This window comes from Mus musculus, chromosome 13, assembly GCF_000001635.26.
Source record: "Mus musculus strain C57BL/6J chromosome 13, GRCm38.p6 C57BL/6J".
Classification (NCBI taxonomy): Eukaryota; Metazoa; Chordata; class Mammalia; order Rodentia; family Muridae; genus Mus; species Mus musculus.
The window spans coordinates 83,313,448-83,337,024 of NC_000079.6; the positions used below are offsets into that span (position 1 = coordinate 83,313,448).

Below are 23,577 nucleotides of genomic sequence, written 5' to 3' on the forward strand. Positions count from 1 at the left end.
TCTACCTCCTCTTCCTCTGTCTTCTTCTTCCTTTTCCCTTTATCCCCACTCTCTAAAACTTCCAACCCCACCTTTCCTTCCACTGCCCGATCACAGGCTCTGGTCTTTATTTGACCAGTTAAAATAGGAGAAGGCTCCCATGAAATCACCTATGTATGTGATCTACTCCTTCTGGGGCAACCGGTCTTGAGGAAGCAGAATTAACATCAGAATACAAACAGCACCAGGACGACCCACAACATTAGATTACACAGCCTGCCACAGCACAACCCCTGCTAGAGGTTGCTGGGAGACAGTCTCTTTCTTACATGGGCTGTGATTCTGGCCAATGAGTTCTTACCACTGCCTGCAAAGGTGCTGTGGGCTCCTCCTTGCCCTACCTTTTTACTTCCCTTTTCTCTTTCCTATGGGTTAGTGATTCAATCTAGTCCACCTGAGACACTCTCCTCCTTACTTTTCTACTTCTTTGTTGAGAAGACATGGAAGGCGCCAGGAGCACTCTTTACTGTGGTAACTCCTACATGCTGAGCACTTACAGTGAGGAAGGCTGTGCTCTAAATAAATATGTATTTTAATACAATCAACTCCACCACTAGGAAATGCAATGTAAAAATAGTGTTATTGTAAATAGCAGTTACTAGTTCAACTAAAAAATTAAGGAGCATAAATAAAAATATATAGTTTTGAAAGTGCATTGGACTAAATGTAATTAACTTTGTTTCAATTATATTTAAGAGTGGGAGTTTCACAATCATATTTAATGGTTTGCAGTATTTTATGTCTAAATCTACTCACTTTTACTATTTTCAGTACTACCTAAATAATTCATTTAGCTGTTTGCTTCAATGAAGACATAAGATATCTCTTCTAGCTTTAAGTCATAAGCCAAAATTTTCATAAGAATTGCACAAATATTTCTCTATGAGAGAAAAGATGCATGCATAAATGTAAAAACTCTATAAAGTACATTTATCTTGACAACATTATTTTTGAGATCCTAGACATCATTTATTTGTCATTATGATTGTAATAAAGATACAAATATTAAATATCTTATGCAAGTCTCCAAAAATATTTGAGCTACAAATATTACTGATATTGTTAAACAATTGAGTCCTGTGAGGTTTCTGAAAACTTTCATGTAGTCCACCTCTATCTATTTAAACATCCTTCTGTCTCCAGCCCCTATTGTTTCCTTAGTTACCTTATTCCCAGCTTTATTACACAAGTATGTCTGTGTGTACATTATCTATTGCTCATGTTTACTCTGTTCTGAAAAGTGCCTGTCTACATTCTAGAGCATTGTTTCTATTAATCCATTTTATAGCCTTAAGATTTATCTATGCTATTATGTGTACCTGTAGCTCAAGGCAATTTATGTTGCTCTATAGTATCCAATTATATGATTATGCCATATTTTTTTTATTAACCCACTAATGGTAATTTGGATTTTTTCATTTTTACTTAATTTGCTACTATTCTTTGGGCATGCATGTGGTATATTTATGTATGCATGTTTTTTGCACTTGTGTGGTAACATGCATGTCTGTATGCACATGTGTGCACATGTATATGGAGACCCAAAATTGATGTTGGAAATCACCCTTGATTCCACTTCGGCCTTCCTCAGCAAGGTACAGTCTTTTAATCAAACTCAGAGCTCAACATCATGGCTTGCTTTGCAGCCAGGTTCCTCTGTCTCCATCTTTGGAGGCTAGAATTACTGGTTGGCTCCCTTGCTTACCTGGCATTTGTATGAATCCTGAGGATTCAGAACTCTGGTCTTTGTACTTTCACAGCAAGCACTTAAAACACTGAGCCTTCTGTCAAAACCATGTTTATACACTGTAGTACTAAAATTCAAGCACATGTAGAAATTGAGGACTCAAGATACAAAACAAATGTGAAAACTTAGAAGATAGTAGTTTCTAACTTTTTATCCACAGTTCAATTACTTTTATATTTTATAGTGTCTGGATAACAATAAAATGAAACTTGAATAGAATATATGTGAATAAGATATTTTAAATTAATAAAAATTTAAAATATATCATTTATTTTTATATATTTTTTGAAAAATGTATTCAACATATTATGATCCTATTCTACCTCTCCCCAGTTGCTCTCACATTCTTCCCATCTTCCCATTCATCTAACTCCATGCACCTTCTCTCTTTCTTTAGAAACCAATCAAGTAAAGAAATTGAATTTTAAAAAGTAGAAAGCAAAAATGCACAAAAAGCACACATACACCTACCCCCACCTCCACCCACCCCTACCCCCACCCCCACCCCCACCCACCCCCACATACACACAGGAAAAAACATAAAACCCCCAAGTCAGAAATCTCATTATACAAGAAAAATACCAGTAAGATTTTTTAAATGCCAAAGCAAAGCAATAGGAGACAAATAAAAATTTACAGAAATACCTTTGAGTTCATTTTGTATTGGCAATCCATTGCTGGGCATCCTTGATGTTGTTAATATATTCAGGGAATCTCTGTTAGAAAAAACATCATTTTTCCTTTGTAAGCAAATGTCATTGAGAATAGAGTCTTGGTTAGGCACAAAAGTCGACATCTCTCAGTGATAGAATTTAGAATTCCATCTACCATGGGCTAGTGCCCGTTCTGTGCATACTGCTGCGGTCTCTGTGAGTTCATCTTTGTGTCAGCCCTGCTATATCTAGAAGACACTCTTTCCATGATGCCATCTATCCACTGTGGCTCTTACTATCTTTCTGATTGTTTTTCTGCACCTTTCCTGAGCCCTAAGGCAGGAAATTTGATGAAATCATACCATTTGGGACTGAGTGTTCCAAAAGTCTCTCACTCTCTGCACAATATCCAGTTATGGGTTTCTGTATTGACTTTATTGTAATGAACTCATAAATAAAACAACATGCACCCAGATTAAGATGACCTCCCAAACATAAACTTTTTCAGTCCTAAAATGTATACATCTCAATGAACTTCTGTACCATGACAACAGTCTATCTAAAGACATTGGTCTTTGGATTTTCACTTCTAAACTATCAAGTACATTTTTATTCACTTATTCACCTCTGGGGGTGGGTAATGATGGAGGTGAAACTAGATAAACAATCAGCTTTCTAATCGCTTTTCATAACTGACAGGTTCTTCTGTCTATACTCAGTCTCTTCTCATCACCTAACACTGCCCTTTCTCACGCTCCTGTACAGTATTGTACTGTTCCTGCATTTATATCTGTGTACATTATAGACCACATATGAGGAAGAAGATGCAGGGTTGTTTTCTTGCCGAGTTTTAGTGACCTTGCTTAATATTGTACATCCCAGGTCCATCTATTTTCATGCAAGTTTAATTTTTCTTTTGGGTAAAATAATACTCCATTTTGTGGGTGGATCAGATTTTCATTATCTATTAACCAGTTGATGGGTAAGTAGGTTTTTTTTTCCCATTCCTTTAGGTAGACAAGGAAGACTTATACCCAAACCTTCCCATTTCTACTCAAACCCCTTGTCTCCTCTTCAGACAATGAATTCATCAACCTGTAACAAACCATTCTTTATAAATTCTTAATGCCAACACATAATTTTTAATGTATTTAGTTAATTTTAGTTAATTTATTTATTGTGTGGGGTTTATGAGGTGTGTGTGTGTGTGTGTGTGTGTGTGTGTGTGTGTGTTTCTTGTATATGTGTAAGGGTGGGTGCATTGACCACTGCATTAATGTAGAAGTCAAAGGACAACTTTGGGACTTGATTCTCTCTTTCCATCACTTGGATACTGCAGATAGAACTCTGGTTGTTAGTCTTAGTGACTAGTGCCTTTACATGCTAATAGAGCTTACAACCCCCCAAAATCATCTTTGATTGTACTTTAACGTTCGATAGTTAGGCTCGTTTTATAGGATGACTAAGCAACAAAACTTATGTCAAAAGAGTATATACCTTCCTTCTCATTTATATTCATTCTTCACATATTCACAATAACCCAGAAATAGCATAGACATCCATAAGCTGGTGTCCACATGCTCACACTTCTAAACACTACAAATAAGTAAATAAGTAAGTAAGTAAGTAAATAAATAAATAAATAAATAAATAAATAAATGAACAAATACATGGAGATGGTGGAGATGTTGGTAATGATTGCAGTTGGAGAAAGAAAGGGGAATGTGCTCAAATTACACTGTTCAAAATCCTGAAAAAGCCTAATAAAATATTCCTAAATTTAAACAATAAATAATTATTTTCAAATTTGTATGTAAATGTAGTGCCAAGAGGATGAAGTCTGACACATGATTTTTAAAATGAGATGTTAAGTGGTGTCTTGTTCACCAAGAAAAAGGCAAGGTTCGTCACTTTCAGAACTGTACAGCAGTGCACTAAAGATTCTTGGTGTAGTACAAGAAAAAGAGGGAAGAAAATAACTATCTCTGCTCATAGATAATGTAAATATTTGCACAACTAATCCTAAAGATTTGGTAGGGGTCTAATATACTTTAACAAATCAAGTTAGTAAATCTCATGATAAAATGTTATCAGAGATCAATTTTATTTCTCCATATTCATAGTAAGTTTTCTTTTCTTTGTTTTTAAATCTTTTTCAGTTAATTTATTTTTTACACTCCATATTCCATTTCCTGCGCCCCCCCCCCCAGCCGCTCTTTGACTGCTCCACATCCCACACCTCCTCCCCAAACCCTGTCTCCACGTGGATGTTCATAGCCCTCACCCTACCTGAGCTCTAAACTCCCTGGAGCCTCCTTTCTCTTGAGGGTTAGGTGCATCATCTCTGAATGAATACAGACCGGGCAGTCTGTATGTGTGTTGGGGATCTCATATCAGAAGGTGTATGCTGTCTGTTTGGTGGTCCGGTGTTTAAGAGATCTTGGAGGTCCAGATTAATTGAGACTGGTAGTCCTCCTACAGGATCACCCTTCTCCTCAGCTTCTTTCAGCAATCCCTAATTCAACAACAGGGGTCAGCTGCTTCTGTACGTTGGTTGGGTGCAAATATCTGCATCTGACTCTTTCAGCTACTTGTTGAGTCTTTCAGAGAGCAGTCATGCTAGGTCCCTTTATGTGAGCGCTCCATAGCCTCAGTAATAGTGTCAGGCCTTGGGACCTCCCCTTGAGCTGAATCTTCTTTTCCTCAGGCTCCTCTCCATTTCCATTCCTATAATTCTTTCAGAAAGGAACAATTATGGGTCAGAAATGTACATATGGGATGGTGTCTTAGTCAGAGTTTCTATTCCTGCACAAACATCATGACCAAGTTAGGGAGGAAAGGGTTTATTCAGCTTACACTTCCATACTGCTGTTCATCACCAAGGAAATTAGGACTGGAACTCAAGCAGGTCAGAAAGCAGGAGCTGATGCAGAGGCCATGGAGGGATGTTCCTTAGTGGCTTGCTTCCCCTGGCTTGCTCAGCCTGCTCTTTTATAGAACCCAAGACTACCAGTCCAGAGATGGTCCCACCAACAAGGGGCCTTTCACCCTTGATCACTAATTGAGGAAATGCCTTACAGTTGGATCTCGTGAAGGCATTTCCTCAACTGAAGCTTCTTTCTCTGTGATAACTCCAGCTGTGTCAAGTTGACACGAAACTAGCCAGTACAGATGGCAACCCCATCCCTCACTTGATGCCCTGTCTTCCTGATGGAGCTGGGCTCTATGAATGAGTTCCCTCTCCCTGTTGTGGAACATTTCAACTAAGGCCTCTCCCCTTGATTCCTGAGAGTCTCTTACCTCCCTGGAGGGTTCCCCCAACCTTCTATTTCCCGAGGTTGCCTGTTTCCATTCTTTCTACTGAGTCTCAGGGCTTCAGTTCTTTTCCTTTACCCCATACCAGATCAGGTTCCCTTCTCCACCCACAACTGCCCCCCCCCATCCACTTTCCCTCCTTGGTCCCTCCCTCCCTTCCCACTTGTGATTGCTTTTTTCTCTTTCCCAAGTTGGACTGAGGCATCCTCACTTGGGCACTTCAGCTTGTTGACCTTTTTGAGTTCTGTGGACTGTATCTTGGGTATTTTGTACTTTTCTCTTTCTTTCTTTCTTTCTTTCTTTCTTTCTTTCTTTCTTTCTTTCTTTCTTCCTTTCTTTCTTTCTTTCTTTCCTTCCTTCTTTCTTCCTTTCTCTCTCTCTCTCTTTCTCTCTCTCTCTCTCTCTACCTCTCTCTCTCTCTCTCTCTCTCTCCCTCCCTCCCTCCCTCCCTCCCTTCTTCCTTCCTTCCTTCCTTTCTTCCTTTCTTTCTTTCTTTCTTTCTTTCTTTCTTTCTTTCTTTCTTTGACTAATATCCACGTATTAGTGAGTATATACCATGCATGTCCTTCTTTGGGGTCTGAATTACCCCACTCAGGATATTTTTAGTTCCATCCATTTGCCTGCAAAACTCAGGATGTCCTCGCTCTTAACAGCTGAGTAGTATTCCCTTGTGTAATTGAACCACATTTTTTGTATCCATTCTTCTGTCATGTGACATCTAAGTTGTTTCCAGATTCTGGCTATCACAAATAAGGCTGCTATGAACATATGGAACACATGCCCCTGTGGCATGGTAGGGCATCTTTTGGGTATATTCCCAAGACTGGTATAGCTGGGTCTTCAGGTAGATTTATTTCCAATTTTCTGAGGAACTTCCAGATTGATTTCCAGAGTGGTTGTACCAGTTTGCAATCCCACCAGCAATGGAGGACTGTTCCTATTTCTCCGCATTCTCTCCAACATATGTTGTCACCTGAGGTTTTGCTCTTAGCCATTGTGGTTGGTGTAAGGTGGAATCTCAGGGTCGTTTTGATTTTCATTTCTCTGAACACTAAGAACTTTGAAAATTTCTTTAGGTGCTTCTCAGCCATTAGAGATTCTTCAGTTGTGAATTCTTCTACATACAGACAGCCAGTTAGAACAGCAACATTTATTAAAGATGCTTTCTTTTTTCCATTGCATATTTTTGGTGTGAGTTTTTGAATGCTTATCCTTTTAAAAATAGTACTTGACAGAGAAAAAGATGTGGCTTCAGCTGATAGAAGCATTTGTTCTCAAGTATGAAGATATGAGCTTACATCCCCAGCAGGTATGTGAAAAAGCAGTGTGGCTGTGTGTGCCTATAGTTCAGCACTGAATAGCAGAGACAAAGATTATGAGAGCATGCTTAGCAGTTCAGTAAGAGACCCCATCATGGCATTAAGTTACAGAAAAAGACACAATCACACTGCTCCAATTTCAACATATATATGTATAGGTGTTCACATTCTCAGATTAATGTACACACATATACATACACATGCATATGTGCATGCTTACACAAACTCACAATCCACATACAATATTTACAATGACAAAATATTTAAATGTCAATTTTACTGATAATTACAAATTTCCTGACCTAAGTTAAAGAGCCAAAACATATCCATGCATTAAAATATTTAATTCTGAAACAACTACCAAGTTGAAATAAACTTAATATAATCACAAACTCACTGGCCCTTTCTATTTTGGCAAGCTTTTTACTATATTATGAAGATGAAAGTTATTACAAACAGCCATAGCAACTTGAAAGGGAAGGAAGAAGATAGAAGAGAAGACTTCAATCATTTTAGAATAGATGGAAATGTGCTCGAATACATCTACCTTGAAGCCACAGTAAGAAAGCAGTGTGGTTCTGTCATACAAAAATACAAACAGGTTGGTGAAGGTGAAGAGTATTCAGGGTAGATGATGTCATGAATAATACTGACTCCTCAACCAAAACATCAAAGCAGGTCCAACAGAAAAGAGCCTCTCTTGTCGCTGAAGCTGGGGAGAATTAATATTCTCCTCCACACAAGACACAGATTATAAGTTTAACTGGAAAAAACAAAATGATGAAATGAATGAGAATATAGAATATTTCCATAGCCTAAGTATTAGAAAAAGACAGCACAGAAGGAACAAAACCAATCCCTCATCTCCTTTCCCAGATAAAATGTTTCCTACTCCTCAAAAGACACAACTGAGAAAATCAAGGTCAGATCAACGAGAACTGGCTACTTAAAAAATGGTTCTCAATGTAGAATCTTAGACTTTATCAATGAATATTTTCTGTCATGTATCATTTGAATAAATTGGTTTATTTTACACTTAACCAAGTTCTTGGCCATGGAATAACATGGAATAACATATATTGGCCCTCTAACAAAATGAAATAAAGCAAGAGAGAGAGAGAGAGAGAGAGAGAGAGAGAGAGAGAGAGAGTGGCTATGAATATCTTCCATGTTTCATTATGCTATGGAATACTCAGACTCACCCATATCACTGATGAGGGCATCAGAAAGTCTTTATAGAAAGGTGTAATGTTCAGTGGCGATTCTAAATTTTCCAAAATTCTCAATTTATCTTAAGATCCCAAATTTTATCACTGTCAATGAAGTCTTTAAGGTCGTTTTTCCTTGAAATGGCTGGCTCATTCTATTCACTTAGGATAAAACATGTACCAAATGTCCATATCTAGCTAACTACAATGTGCTTTCCAGTCATATTTTTCCAGTACCATAGTCTTCTCTTCATTTACAAATCAAACAATAACACAACTATGCTTGGTAGGTCCAGCAGAAAGTCTCACGTGTGCTTTCCATTTTGTCACAGTCAGTACTAAACCTTATGTACTCAAGAATGTAGAGTCAAATCAACTACACTGCCTCACACACACTGTTAAGGAAAATGAGTTCTTTTCTCATCATGACATTTGCAGCACACTGCAGAAGTTAACACTACGAAATGGTGATATCGTTTGCTGAGGTTTGAATGTGAAAAATTCATGTTGAAATTTATTCTTTATTGTGAGAAAATAAGTATGCAGAAACAATCTGATTATCTTGTTTAGAGTGGAATTTTTGAAAGATCATTACAATTAAGCAAGATCATCAGGATGGAGGAACCTGCATGACAGAATATCACCAGCTTTATAAGAAAAGGGAGAGATACCAAGGAACACATATATACAGTGCTGTGATACCCTGAACCACCCCCATATTCTGTCAGTTAGTATGTATCCTCAACTTCAGACAGAAACTCTAAGCTAGCCCAAACTCTTTCCTTTATAATTTACCTAATCTGTGGTATTGTATAATTAACAGCAGAAACTTGGTAACATATTAACTACTATTTTAATGTAACTTTGAACTTTCAGTCATCTACAAATGGTTGAAAGAACATCCAGTAGTATAAAAAATATGGTCATACCAAGAAAATACAAATGATAGATGATAGATAGATGACCAATAAATAGATGACAGACAGACAGACAGACAGACAGACAGACAGACAGACAGACAGATGACAGAGAAAAAGATAGATGGGAGACAAATAGATGATAGATGATGCGTGGATAATTAAAAGATATCATTTAGATCTGTTCCATAAAGCTACATATAAACAAATTACAAATGCCCATTCACTCTCATCTTGACTTGTATCTAAAAAATCAAACTTACATTTTCCTTTAAAAAAAATACTTGAATACATATTCAAAAAGGTTGTGCAAGTGAGAATATCACCCTGAGTGAAGTAACCCAGTTCCCAAAGGACATACATGACAGATGAAAGTTGTCCTCTGAGAGGCTTCATGAAGCAGCTGACTCAGAGTGATCCAGACACCCACACCTGAACAGTACTTGGGGCTTGGAGACTCATATGAAAGAATAGGAGCAAGGACTGTAGGCTCTAAAGGGGATAGGAACTCATATGGAAGAATAAGAGGAAGGATTGTAGGCGCTAAAGGGGATAGGAACTCCACAGGAAGACCAACAGAGTCAACTAGCGTGTTGAACCACCAACCAAAGAATATACATAGGTTTGTCATAGCCTTTCTTGCACATATGTAGCAGATGTGAAGCTTGGTCTTCATATGGGACCTGAACAACTGAAACGGGGGCTATCACAAAACCCATTTCCTGTATATGGGATATGTTCTTCTAGCTGGACTGCATTTTCTGGCCTCAATGGGAGAGGAATTGCCTAGCCTCACAAAGACTTGAAGAGTCAGGGTGAGGGCATACCTAGAAGGTATCAGCTAAGAGGAGAAGATGAGGGGGTATGGGTAAAAGATTGTGGGAGGGGGTTACCGTGGAAGGGCAGTGAGTAGGATGTAAAGTGAATACATAGAAAAAATATAATTAAATTTATTTTTAAAAGTCTAAAAACTCAAGTAGAGAGAGGACATTGTTTGCATACATATAGAAGTATTGCAAAGCCATCTTAAACAGGAAACTCCAATTGGTTTCCCAAAATACTTAGCAAAATCTAATGTAGGGTTGGCTAGAGTTAGTGGTAAAACTAGTTAGCTACCTTACCTTAATGAACAGTGACTATGCCATTCCATCCACAGTGATATCCAGCAGCTCCTCAATCACACTGTGAAGGTCCCACCATAACATACCCAATGTGAGGCTATTTCACTTCATTTTCCAACCTCTTGAGTGTATTGCTACATCCACTCCAGTAGTGACACACGGGACAGGCCCCAAAACCCTGTGCCCTGTCCGGAGGCGAAAAGTTCACAGAAACTTAGTCTTCTGGAATCGTGGTATCATGTATAACGAATGCTCCAATGTCCTTGCTTTCGTTGTTAAACAGATCTGTGTGCTTTCCCTTAATATTGCTTTATTATAAGTGCCTCTATTTGACATATAGCTAAGTTAGATTCTAGGCAATCCTTGAGCCGACCCTGGTCATGGATAGCTAAATCACTGCAAGAATTTACCATTATCTAGGAAGAAGGAAGTTTGTGATCTAAGGAGGAACCAGACTAGATACTTACAACTATAGATAGCTGAGTTACACCCATACACAAAAATTTACAATGGCCTAGGGGGAAGGTGGACTATACAATAGACTAGAATTGGAACTATGGCCAGGGTACAAAGCCCTTGCCCCTGACTTCTAAGATTAAGCTGACCTTAGGTGGGTCTGCTTTTTGATCCCAGTTGTTAACATTGAATTTTATTCCAGTTGGTTCCTGCCAGTCCTTCCGTGTTTGCATTCCTCTGTTTTATGTATGAATCCAGCAACCTCATTGTACCTTGCCAGTGTGTCACCTAACTTCCCTATTTTCTTCTGTATAAAAAGTTTGATGCTTGATTTGACAAATTACATTCAGAGCTACACTCTCTTGTGTCATCGCATCTGTTTGCCACTTTCGCGGACTCCTTTGCCCACCTACAACCAGAACCCGTTCTGGGCAGATAGGAGACCCAGAAGGGGTAAGTCTGCAGCAGTGTATGATATGTGGGACAGACGCACAAAGGGAGGGGACATTTTTGAAAAGCCTTTAAAAATAGTCATTACCTAGATCTATGGCTCCTCTGCTAGGATAGAAAAGAGTCACCATTCCTGTTATATAGTAGGGAGATTGGAAGTGCCATTTAAAAATATTCCTTGCATCTCTGAACTTTTTACTTCTTTCTTTGTTATTTGGCACCATAATAACATTACTTCTCACATGCCCACATCAGCAGCTATTGATTTGGGAGCAGAATGAATAAAGACAAACAAAGATGCTAGCATTTAAATTCCTTAATGTTCAGGTTGTCAGTAATACAACGTGTGATAAAAAAAATTAAGCCCATATTCATTAGTTCAGAAAGAGCCACAGGAATTATTTTGAAAAAGAACATTGCACTACTATCTTCATGTTCCTATTAGTTTATATTCTTTTTTATTTTTAATCATTACATCCTTCTTCCTTCCTTAAGATATGCATAGTATCTCTACAGTGTGCCACACAGTACTGTGACATACATGGTATCTCAACAGTTGGACACACAGCACTGTAATATCCAAGAATAAGGTATTATACCCCACTGTTTTGCTTCACTGTGCTCATAGAAGTGATCATGCAGTGAGCCACTGATACACAATTATCTGAGGTGGAAACAGGATTCTCTTCCCTGTCTCAACTTCTCAGCTGATGATGTCATTATTTATGTCATTTGAAACTGTGTATTTCCTATGCTTTACCTACTCTCACGTGTTAAGCAACACTACTAGTCAAAAATATTCCAGTCTCTCAGTTTCTATATCTTATTAAGTTTTACTGACATTTTAACTTTAGGCTATATTTATAAGTCATACCTAAATATATAACAATAATTTAGAATAATGTCTAGTTAGGATCTTTGGCTATGGAGTTATACTCCCTGGATGTGGAGTCCAACTCAGCCATACCCTTGCTTTGGGAATTTGAAAGTGTTTTAACTTCTCATGTAAAAGATTAAAAAAAAATCAGGGTAACACCTTCAAATAGTTGTTCACAGTTTAACAGAAATATTTATAATGAATTTAGTATAATACTCATATAGCAGGAATCAGTATTTGTCTAAGTAGCATTGGTAAATAGATTACATTATTCCTAAACACAACCTTAAATTGCCTTTTTGTGTTTTAAATAGTAAAGCTATGGCTATCATTTGTCCCAAGTGTCACTTATGCCTGCTACTAACTTAATGTTACATGATTTTCTGAGTCTCTTGATTTTCCTGTTGTCTTGAGATTTGTCAGCTTTCTAAACTGCTTTTGGCAATCTCTCTCTCTCTCTCTCTCTCTCTCTCTCTCTCTCTCTCTCTCTCCCTCCCTCCCCCCCCTCTCTCTCTCGCCCCATGGCTGTAGTATATATCTTTATCTCTAATAGTTTCTGCTTCTTCAGGCATTCCTGAATAATACAGATAGGCAAGAGGGAAATTGAAGAGTATCTGCTCTATTCCCCAACAGCTCTCATAGGAAACAAGGAAACAGTGTTGCTAGACAATACATTTGTACAGAGACACCAGAGACCTTGGATGTCTACTATCACAGGTTGTAAATACTGTCACAAATAAATAAACAGGCACAACTCATCAGGCAAGCAAAGGCTATTTGGAGGTCACCAGGACCTTTGAGCCTCCAATTCTTTGCTATAGGTTCAGATGGGAGTAACCAGGGGTTTTCTGAACAACAACAACAAAAAATTCTTTGTCAAGAATCAGTCAAAAATGTCTTGCTTCACCAAGTGCTCAGATTATGCAAACCCAGAATACAGACCTAACAGTGAGACTAGAAAGGAAGAAAACCTGAAAGATGTGCCAGGAACAGAGACAAGGATGTAATCTCTCATGGAAGAACAGGTCTATGGCAAAGCTGGTAGAGGACGTATTACATATCCCTTCTTCCACTGTTGAGAAGTGACAGCTCTCTGACTTCATTTCCTTGACCAAGAAAGAAAAAAGCTTTTTCTGTATAGACATGTAATTAATTGTTAATGTAACAATAATAATAGAACAAACACACTTCAACACTAGTGGCCTGGTAAACAGAATTATGGCTAATCATATAATCATATAATCATGCTGTCTGAGAGTCGGCCATTGGATGGAATCTTCCTCCCAATAATCAGGGACTGAGGTTTCTTTCTCTTGAGATCAAGTTGCGTAGGGCTTCTAAGTCCTAATACTCTGAGTTGGCAGATAGGAATAGTCTATAGGACCAAGCAGGGAGTTTTGAATGTACCCAGTCCTGAAATATGACACAGAGTATACTATATGTCGCCACACTCTTTGACTATAATGTAGTCTTGTGGCCACATCTAACTGTGACCACAGAGGAAAAACAGGAATCTAACTAACAACTAACCAGTTCACCACACTATAGAAATCAATACTGTCTTTGAGGCCATTTCATCAACTATAAAATGGGAGATTATGATTCATGCATACAGCATGAGAATTCAAAAGCCTTAAGAAACATAACAACATTTTTCTGTATTTAGAATTATAGATACCTTCAATCCCAGCATTTGGTGGGCAGCAAGTGGCTCTCTAAATTTAAAGCCAGCCTAGAGTACAGTATATGAGTTCCATTACAACCAGGGCTATACAGAGAGGCCCTATCCCTTTTTAAAATAATTTATTTTTTATTCACTTTGCATCCTGATTGCAGCCCTTCCATCCTCTTGTCCAGTCCTGTTCTTATAAATCCCTCCCCCTATTACCTTTCTCCTCATAGAAGGGGAAGACCCCATTAGGTACCACCCACCTTGGGACATCTGGCCCTAGTAGGACTAAACACATCCTCTCCAACTGTGGCTCAACCAAGCAGTCCAGGTAAGGGAAGGTGATCCAGTGGCAGGCAGCAGAGTCAGACTCAGCCCCACTGCCATTGTTAGGGGACCCAAATGAAGCCAAGCTGTGCACCTGATACAAATGTATAAGGGTTCTTGGTCCAGCACTGCATGACTTTTGGCTGACGTTTCAGTCTCTCTGAGCTCTGATGGACCTAGGTTCATCTTCTTGTTGTGTCCTTGAAACATCTGACTGACTTCTATCCCTCACTCTTCAACAAGACTCCCTGAGCTCCACCTGATGTTTGGCTGTGGCTCTTTGCATCTATTTCCATCCAATGCTGAATGAAGCCTCTCAGGAGACCGTTATGCTAGGTTCCTATCTGCAAGCATAGATGAATATCATTAATTGTGTCAGGAGTTGTCTCTCTCACATGGGATGGGTCTCAAGTTGGGTTAGAAAACCCTGCTATATTAAACAAACAAACAAAAAAAGAGTATGCATTTCATATCATAGATATTTCTTTAGTAATGGCTGTGGGTATATACAAAAAATGTGATGTCAGGAATTAATTAATGATAAACAGAACTATGCAAGAACATTTACGAGATGAGCAAATCCTTCCTTTTTCTTGCCTGTTTTCTCTTGTTCCTAACAAAAACAAATTGTAGTTTTGACTTTTGCTGCTTCTCCAAGATTCCAATTTTAAGGCTAATCCAAAGATGCCAACATATCCCAAAGTGTGAGACTGCTTTGGATTTGGTGTTCCTTCTTTCTTCCTTGTCTTTAAGGGATTTTATGTCTTTTCTTTCTCTAACTGCCACTTACATTGAATTGTTCTGAAATGTGAATGGTGGGTGTGTGTGTGTGTGTGTGTGTGTGTGTGTGTGTGTGTGTGTGTGTGTGTAACTATGAGCTACAATCAACCAGGCCAACAAAAAGAACTTCACGCTTGTCATTTAGTAAAACCTGACTTTTGAGCCCTGTCAGTCATGGGCTTCTATATGTGTGCTTCTTGGTTAGAGCAGTATTGCTTTATGGCAGCTTCTGTTTAGGAATTCATGTCACTGTTTGGCATTTATGTAGTTCAGCTGTTAGGAAGTCTGAGTAAGAAGAAACGAAATATGCAGAAGTGAAGGTTTTAGGGCAAAGAGGCAAATAAGAAAGGGCTCTAGATTGTGAAATAACAATGCCGGGCATGTGGCAGCAATAAAGCGCAGACACAGCTCCTTAGTTCAAACAAGGCACAGCCAAACAGATGTAGCCCACACCCATCCTGATGATCTGGGTGGCCAAGCACTGGCACAGAGTGCAAGCCGCATGAAATACTACTTGTTACCATCCACACCAGCCTTTGTCACTCTGCAAGACATGCAACAGCGCATGCCACTGAGTTCAGACCACCTGAAACACAAGTGACTTAGAAAAGAGAGCATCTGAGTGAAAAGCAAACTACTCCAGGATCTAAGCAAGGTTGACCGGCCTGTGCAAAGCTCAGAGTGTAGCTTCAAATACGTCCAGAAGTTCAGATAATTATGCAACACTGGCTATATAAAAGTCTACTCAAAGATCTTGCATTTTAATCAGAAAATAATAGCGGCACTCTCTGGCATTCAAGTACCCTGAGCTTCTTATTTCTTTACAGTCACTAGAACACCTTGCATTTAGGATTAGGGGTTCAGAAATATGCAATTTTGGAACATATAGACAAAAGTGCTGGAATTGATTTTCACTCATTTCTAAGCAGCTCTATGAGAGGTAACATGGGTGACATTTTCTGCATGTAATTGCTGAAGAGGAAATTGTTTCTAGGAATTCTTCAGAATAAGCAGCTTATGCATACAGAGGGGCTCATATGTAGAGGCAAAGCAAGAATGCTTTGCTGTGACTCAAATCCCATTCCCTCCACTCTGCTCCCTTCCTTTGAGAAGAAACTTGAAACTAGAACTTTTGTTGTTGAATTACTCTTCAAATGATAAGATACCTAATATATCAGCAAAATACATATGCTATGTGCTTTAATATTGATCTTTTAATAATTTGGTAATATCATAGTAAACTATCACTTTGAAATGATAAGTTATTGTTTGACTAACAAATCAATTGACATCAGAATCTAAGTTATGGCCACAACATAACTTTCATAGCATGTCTAACTACTTGGACAAGCACATTTATTCTACATTCAGGTTTGTTTATCTATTCATTGTTTAAAAAACAAAGTTCAACTGACATTTGGAATAGTATACCAACTGAAGCTAGAATTATCCATATAGTGCATTCATACTGGTGATACCAGCACTAAGAAGTCTGTGTAATTGCTCACAATGACCATGTTCTTAAAAGGTCTTCATGCATAATGGAAATGAATGTCACATATGTACTCTCACCAAATGTAGAGAAGGGAAGACTGCCAAGAGTTCAAGGCCAGTCTGGTCTGCATGCTGAGTTCCAGACCAGCCTGAACTGCAAAGTGAAACATAACCTCAAAAAGAGAACAAACAACACACTCTTAGAAGACTTGGTAAAAGAATAATTTAAAAACTTTATAAACTAGTACACAGCCATACCTTACTTCTGAAAAGTGTATGTACTCACTTTAAGAATTGCCATGCTACTGTGGAAACAATACTGAGATTAATGTGGCCTTTGCACTTGGATAATACATAAATGTGTGAGTTCACTCCTACTTTTGGGTGCATGCTAGGAGGGAGCCACAGTATACACTCAATAAACACTAAAACCAACCAACAGGAAATATTGAGGTGGTTATGGTAATGTTTGATGTCCTGATATTCATACAAGTTCTCCACATTGCATTTTTACAGTTAGTGCACTTTTATTAGTTACATCTCAGGAAAACTGTATGGGGAATTTTAAAATGACTTTATTGTTACAATTCAGATTCTTGTATCTTCCCCACCAGAACAGAGGGCTCATCCCTCTGTTCTTCCCACCTTGGGAGCAAAAGCAGAAGGCTTTCCATGACCTCATTCATCTCTAACAATAAGGTAAGAACTCACCATATTTAGACACCAAAATCACTGTACTGAAGTGAACATCCTAACAAACTGAATAATTTAAAGTGGGATTATCCTGTGTGTGTAACATGTACCAATGTTTGGCTTCTCAAAAAATTACTTCAAGAACTGTATGTTTCCTCAAGATAAATGTCATCTAATTTTTGATTATAAAAATCAGATATTTTTCTATTATCATTTACTGGGTTAAAACTGAAAACAAACATGACTGTTCCTATGTCCCCCAGAGAATGTGCATCTGTGGGTGGGCAGCTGAATCTTTAGGTATTAGTGTTTCCCAGTGACTTGCTTTTTTTTTTTTTTTAACCCCTGTCAACCTTGAGGAGGTGGGGAAAATGATGCTTGAACAGAAAACAAAACTGAAGCTACAGACAATCAAGGAAGATTGATTGACCCCACACTATCAAGTAAGTGTCAGTAACAGGGGGCTACCGGGCTTCTGCACTGTTTTTCTCCAGACAGTAAGCCTCACATCAGTCAAACCCCGAGATAACAATCCATCATGGAGTCAAAGTGGCGAACAACTGTGTGGTCCTTTGATAAGAGACGGTGTCACAATTTGTCTCCTTCCCTTCCCACAGATCTCCTCAAATAAGAAAAGGCTATGTTACGACAGCTGCAAAGAGCCTAGCAGCATTCTTTAGTGTGGAAGAAATTCTTATGAAATACATGCAATAGAGATGTAAGCAGCCTTCAGAAGTATTTAAAACCAGTGACTCTTTATTCACATTTCATGTGGAATTTATATGCTTTGTTCTTTCTAAACATCATCATTAACAAACCAATTGTTTAAGTATGACCAACTGGCAGGTTGGTGGTGTTTTAATGGGATAATAGTAACAATCTCCTGAGTATCACGATGCTGTCTCTACACAATCTTTGTAATATTTTAAATCTGTGTTGCATTAAATTACCTTTTGTCAAATCCATACAGAGTTGTATTATAGATAATTTATTTGTTTACATGTTTGATAGAATATCTGTGCTATGCCCATTCATCCTACAAAATAACACCTCAGCTTAACAAGAAATTCTGAAGGCTGTTCTTTAGGTCAACAGGACAGACATTTAGTTAGACACATTACATAGATATTATAGAACCCACCAATAAATTGAGTTATTCCCATTGAAAAATAATGCTTAGTAGCCTAGCAAGTGTCACAGTAGGACATTTTATTCATTCAGATAAGCTTTTGATGATTATTTTAGCATTTAAAGAACAATATATTTAAAATATTGTTTTTCCAAGGCTGAAGTTCTTTTCTGAGAAGACACAATTTCTTATATATGTTCAACAACTTTCTTTAATGCCCCATTGCTTTAAGGACTTTGGTGGCATAATCCATTTACAGAATTATAAGAACCAACTATATAAATAAAAATATCTGGTGTCATTTTCATGGAGAGTACACAAGATGTGGCAAAATAAGGCCCATAAAAATGAATCTGAGAATAGTACAGGGCCATTGGAAGGAAGGAGAAAGTCACTGACCAATAAGAAAAGAGAGAAACAAGTGGTTTGCTCTAACCAACATCTGATTTCGGGCCAGTCCTGTTGGTTCTGGTTGAGAACAATTAGAATTAGGCCAAATTGGATTCAAATTCTACCTTATAAACATGTTATAAACATCAGGTGATTAGGAAGCACCTAGCCTGTCTTAACGGTACACCTCCTTATCTGTGCACAGAGGAAATATTATATATAGTTCATGAAAACATATAAGCAGAGAAGGAAGGAAATAACCATGTACAAAGCATTATAAACGTGAACTACTATACTTTTTCTTATCTTCCTTTGATTTGTGTTTTAATTAATAAACTAAGGTTGCATTATATTCCTAAACTAGTACTTGCAATGATTTTTTTTTAATTATCTAACTTCTGTCTTGTTTCTCATGAAGGTCATGAGTTGTTCTCAGATTAGAAGGTTCTTGAGAGTCCTACTTTCTGCCTTGATGAGAAAGCCAACTCTTCATTTCATATTTCTAGACAAATTACATGTAAACTCCACATGTATGTAATTTTGATGAGCCATTACAATGGATTGACCTAGCCCAATGTGTTATTAAATGTAATGAGTGCCACTTTCAGACTGTGTGAGAATGGAGCCACATTCAAAGGCCACTGAATAAATGATATCACAAGGCCTTTAATGAAGACACTAAAATTGTGATTGTGGTAAAGTATGTGAAGGGATTTGTTGGCAAATTGTCCCAAATAAAAGGCAATTTCAACTGAGAAAAATTCTAGAGTTGTGCTTCTCAACACCTGTCCCTCGAAACACAACAGGAAGAGTCTTTCACTGCACTCTCTTTCATTCAGCGCTTTGGAATTTCCAAATTCCACAGTATTCTGGAAAAAGAAGTTGTGCGGGTTCTTCTATAGCAATATAGAATTAGAGACTACTCTAGTTGGAAATTACAATTTAATTTGTCTTTATTTTTTGTTCCATTTATTTCAAGCAAATACCTCTAGACAATTATACTAAAGTCACGGTGCTGTACCTTTTCATAAAGTCAGTAGAATCTGACCTCTGACGGTGCCATCGGGACAAAAGACCTTGTTGCAACTGAAGAGAAAGTTTCTTGTATTACAATCAAATGAGAAAATTAAGTCTATATTCTGTGTATAAGCATGTTCTAACGACACTTTGCCAGCAAGCTTTACTTAATAGAGTATTTTTAAATATCAATAATTATAAAACTTAGGTCAATCCAGCTATCAAGCAGAAATTCTTGATATTAAAAGTGACAGATATATTGTGATGTCCAGGTCAGAGGCTTTCCACCTCTCCTAAGTGATTTCCCCCACATATACACACCTGTAATTTCACACACACACACACACACACACACACACACACACACACACACACACTCACACACACACACACACACAGAGCCACGTCTCCCAGTATACAAATATTGATGGCAGTAACTTGGAGTATTGCTTAGCATGTAAAATAAATGATAAAGCAAGGCTGTTCTATAAAGCATCTAAATAGTCATGAGGGACCATCCAGTGAGGACAGGCATAGGATGACACAATTTGAGAAAGATGTGCTTTAAGACCGATTCTATTTTTAGCCAGGTTTTTTTTTTCTAGACAGATGTTGAAAACCCATAAAGAGGATTTTAAAAGTGTTATTACTGGTAAGTTATTGCACCCTTAATGTGGACCGTACTGTGCACTACAAGCTCTAAGAAAACATCTTTTCTTTCTGTCTCTTTTTCTCTCTAAACTTTATTTATAGCCTTGCAAAAGAGTAGCATTCACATAACCCGTCTGTGCAGGCATGCCAGAAGATTAATGATATCGCAGTGTTCTTGAGAACAAAACTGTGTCTACCACGGTGTTGAATAATCTCCCCTTTCACACATTAGAAGTGAGATGAGGCCTACTTTAGGGAGCAAGGACAATGTGTCACAGAAAGCGGCTTGGCTTCCACACATGCCTGTATTGCTATCCTGAGTCTCAAAATGTTTTCCTGCATGTTAGCTTAGGAAGAAGAAAGCTTTTATCACCACTACTTTTTCAAAAATTTACATGCAGTCTCAAAATTTGACTTTTCTAACATGTTTTTCCCAATCTGTCGCTGGGAAGAATTGAGAACTCACAGAGAGTTGTACAATTCAACCTCTTATCTCAGTTCTTCTCAAATTTAGCAAGGAAGACCAAATATTATTTAAGGATTTAAGGTTCTGGGTGGAATGCATTTTGTTAAAGCTTCCTTGTTTTCTAATTTTCAGTAATGACAATAGCACAAGCCATCTTTTACTGAAATCTTCCTCACATCATGTAGCACACCATAGGATTAACACACTGTTTCTCCCATCAGCTTCCCAGAAGTTCCTTGCTATTGTCACCCCCTGGATGGATTTTCTGCTTCATGAGATCTATGGCTCACTGAAGATCACTCCTCTAATAGGATACCCACAAGCACATTCAGAAGTGAAGTCTTAAAGCCACATTCTGAACAACTGAAAAGCTGTACCCCAAGCCATGTATTTAATATAAACTTTTACTCAGCCCATGGAACATATTGATTGTTTTTTTATGTCTAGGCATTTTATTATTGATATTTAAGTATTGGTATATGCTAGAAATATATACCACTATGTAAATATTTAGAATTATAAAAACCACAGCTTCACAGCCTACTTCCAAAGTGTAGAACAATCTAAAAGAAAATCAGGACCATCAAGGCTCTAGACATTCAGGGCTTTGCACAGCTGTTTAATGGAATGTATAACATTTAAATAAGCTTGCATTTCTACATTGTTAAAATTCACGTAAGTATATATAGTAAGAGTTACATTTTCCTTTAATTATGCTATAGGAATATTAATATTAACTTTGCAACATGTTTTTATCATTCATGGCACTTTTATATGGACATATATTCTAGAACCCAGAAATTTTGCTGTGGTTCTCCACTGAATTATACATTTAAACTTCAGTGAAAAAATTAAAAATTAAAAAACAAGCAAGCAAATAAACAGAAACAACTAAAGTGAGGGGTGAGGTGACTTAATAGATAAAGCTCTTGGTGTTTGAGTCTGATGATCTAATGATCTCCAGAGCCTAGAAAGAGAGAAGCAACTTTTGAGAGATGTTCTCTGACCACGTCCTTCCACACACATACTCATGTTAAATAATAATAAAATGTAACAACGAAATAAAGTAGCAAAGTGATATTGCATAGTAAATGAAGAATGGGGAAATCTCTTCAAATAATTATGTTAGTCACAGGTTGTAACTTCATAATTCAAAGAAAAATTGAGAGATACCTCTTTCATTGTGTGTGTGTACCTGTGTATAATGCATATGTAGATATAGATATGCAGATGTTATTTCTATATAATAAAACTCACTTATTGTCCAGGACTTATTAAGTGAATTCTGTAACTTAGAATACATATTTTGACAGCATAATGAAAGACAAAGAAGATGCCTTATAAGTCAGTGTTTTCACTTTAGGAATACTCTGTTACCTGAAAGAACCATTGATATATTATGCTAAAATGTTACTTTCCTTATTAAACAGAGCATAGTACCGTGGATGTTCTTAAATATAGTAAATCAGATTTTTCCTTCTATTGAACATGGATTTTTTTCCCTCATATAATATAACTTGATTACAGCTCTCCTTCCTTCTACTTCTCTCCTTCCATCAAGATCCACCCATTTCTGTCTATCATTAAAAAACAGGCTTCTAAAGTATAATAATAAAATATAATCAGAAAAGGCAAAGCAAACACATTAGAATAGGATGAAACAAACAACCAATAAAAAGAGACCATGAAACAGATACAGACAATCATTCACACACTGATGAATTCCATAAAAGCACTAAAGTGCAAGCCAAAATATATATTCAAAATACCTGTACAATAAAAGCTGAAAAGTATACATTAATAAAATAAAATTTGTAGCAGAGTTTTAAAATAAAATGTTTAGCTGTACTGCTTTTAGCTCCCGGGCAAGCAGCAGGCATACATCCACCCAGAAGTTATCTCAGATCCATGAATGAAAGACACCAGAGACCGCCCCACCAGGGTGTCCATCCCATATACAACCACCAAATGCAGACACTATTGCATATGCCAGAAAGATTTTGCTGACAGGACCCTGATATTGCTGTCTTTTGTGAGGCTAAGCCAGTGCCTAGCAAATACAGAAGTGGATGCTCAGTCATCTATTGGATGGAACACAGAGCCCCTAAAGAAGGAGCTAGAGAAAGTACCCAAGGAGCTCATCTCCCAAAGGGGTCAGCAATCCTATGGGAGGATCAACAATATGAACTAACCAGTACCCCACAGAACTGTGTCTCTAGTTGCATATGTAGCAGAGGATGGCCTAGTCAGCCATCAATGGGAGGAGAATCCCTTGGTCTTGGGAAGACCATATGCCCCAGAACAGGGCCAGTACAGCCCCAGGGCCAGGAAGCAGGAGTGGGTGGGTTGGAGAGCAGGGCAGGCAAGGGTATAAGGGACTTTCGAGATAGCATTTGAAATGTAAATGAAGAAAATATCTAATAAAAAATTTAAAAAAAGAAAGATGCACACATTTCATTTTTAACCTGCCTTACTGGCTCAGAGATGGGTTCTTCTTTTTTTAATTTCATATTTTATTAGATATTTTCTTTATTTACATTTCAAATGTTATCCCCCCCAAAAACCCCTATTCCATCCCCTCTCCCTCTGCTACTATGAAGGTGTTCCTCCACTCATCCACCTACTCCTGCTTACGTGTCCTGGCACTTTTAGAGAAAGGACTGAAGGAGCTAAAGGGGTTTGCAGCCCGATAGGAAGCTGGGCTCTTCTAATTCTTCTGAGACTAGTGTGCCCTTACCTTTTCCTCTCTCAACTTATTCCTCCAATTTTGGTTTTGTCTACTCATACATAACTATCTATTCTATTTCTTTCTCCTAGACTCCCATAGTCCCTTACTCTATACCTTACCCATGTGATTCT

General features: G+C 37.8%; 1 long non-coding RNA gene across 3 annotated transcripts in view; it reads right to left on the bottom strand.

Moving 5' to 3' along the window:
• Window positions 1–1,085: 1,085 nt before the first annotated feature.
• Gm33217 overlaps window positions 1,086–23,577 on the bottom strand; it is a 41,868-nt gene continuing 19,376 nt past the window's right edge. For all 3 annotated transcript variants that reach the window (XR_382691.3, XR_873704.2, XR_382692.2), the window contains 2 exons: window positions 2,432–2,502; window positions 1,086–1,853 (listed from right to left, as the gene is read on the bottom strand). This is a non-coding gene — a long non-coding RNA (predicted gene, 33217). The remainder of the gene's footprint in view (window positions 1,854–2,431; window positions 2,503–23,577) is intronic.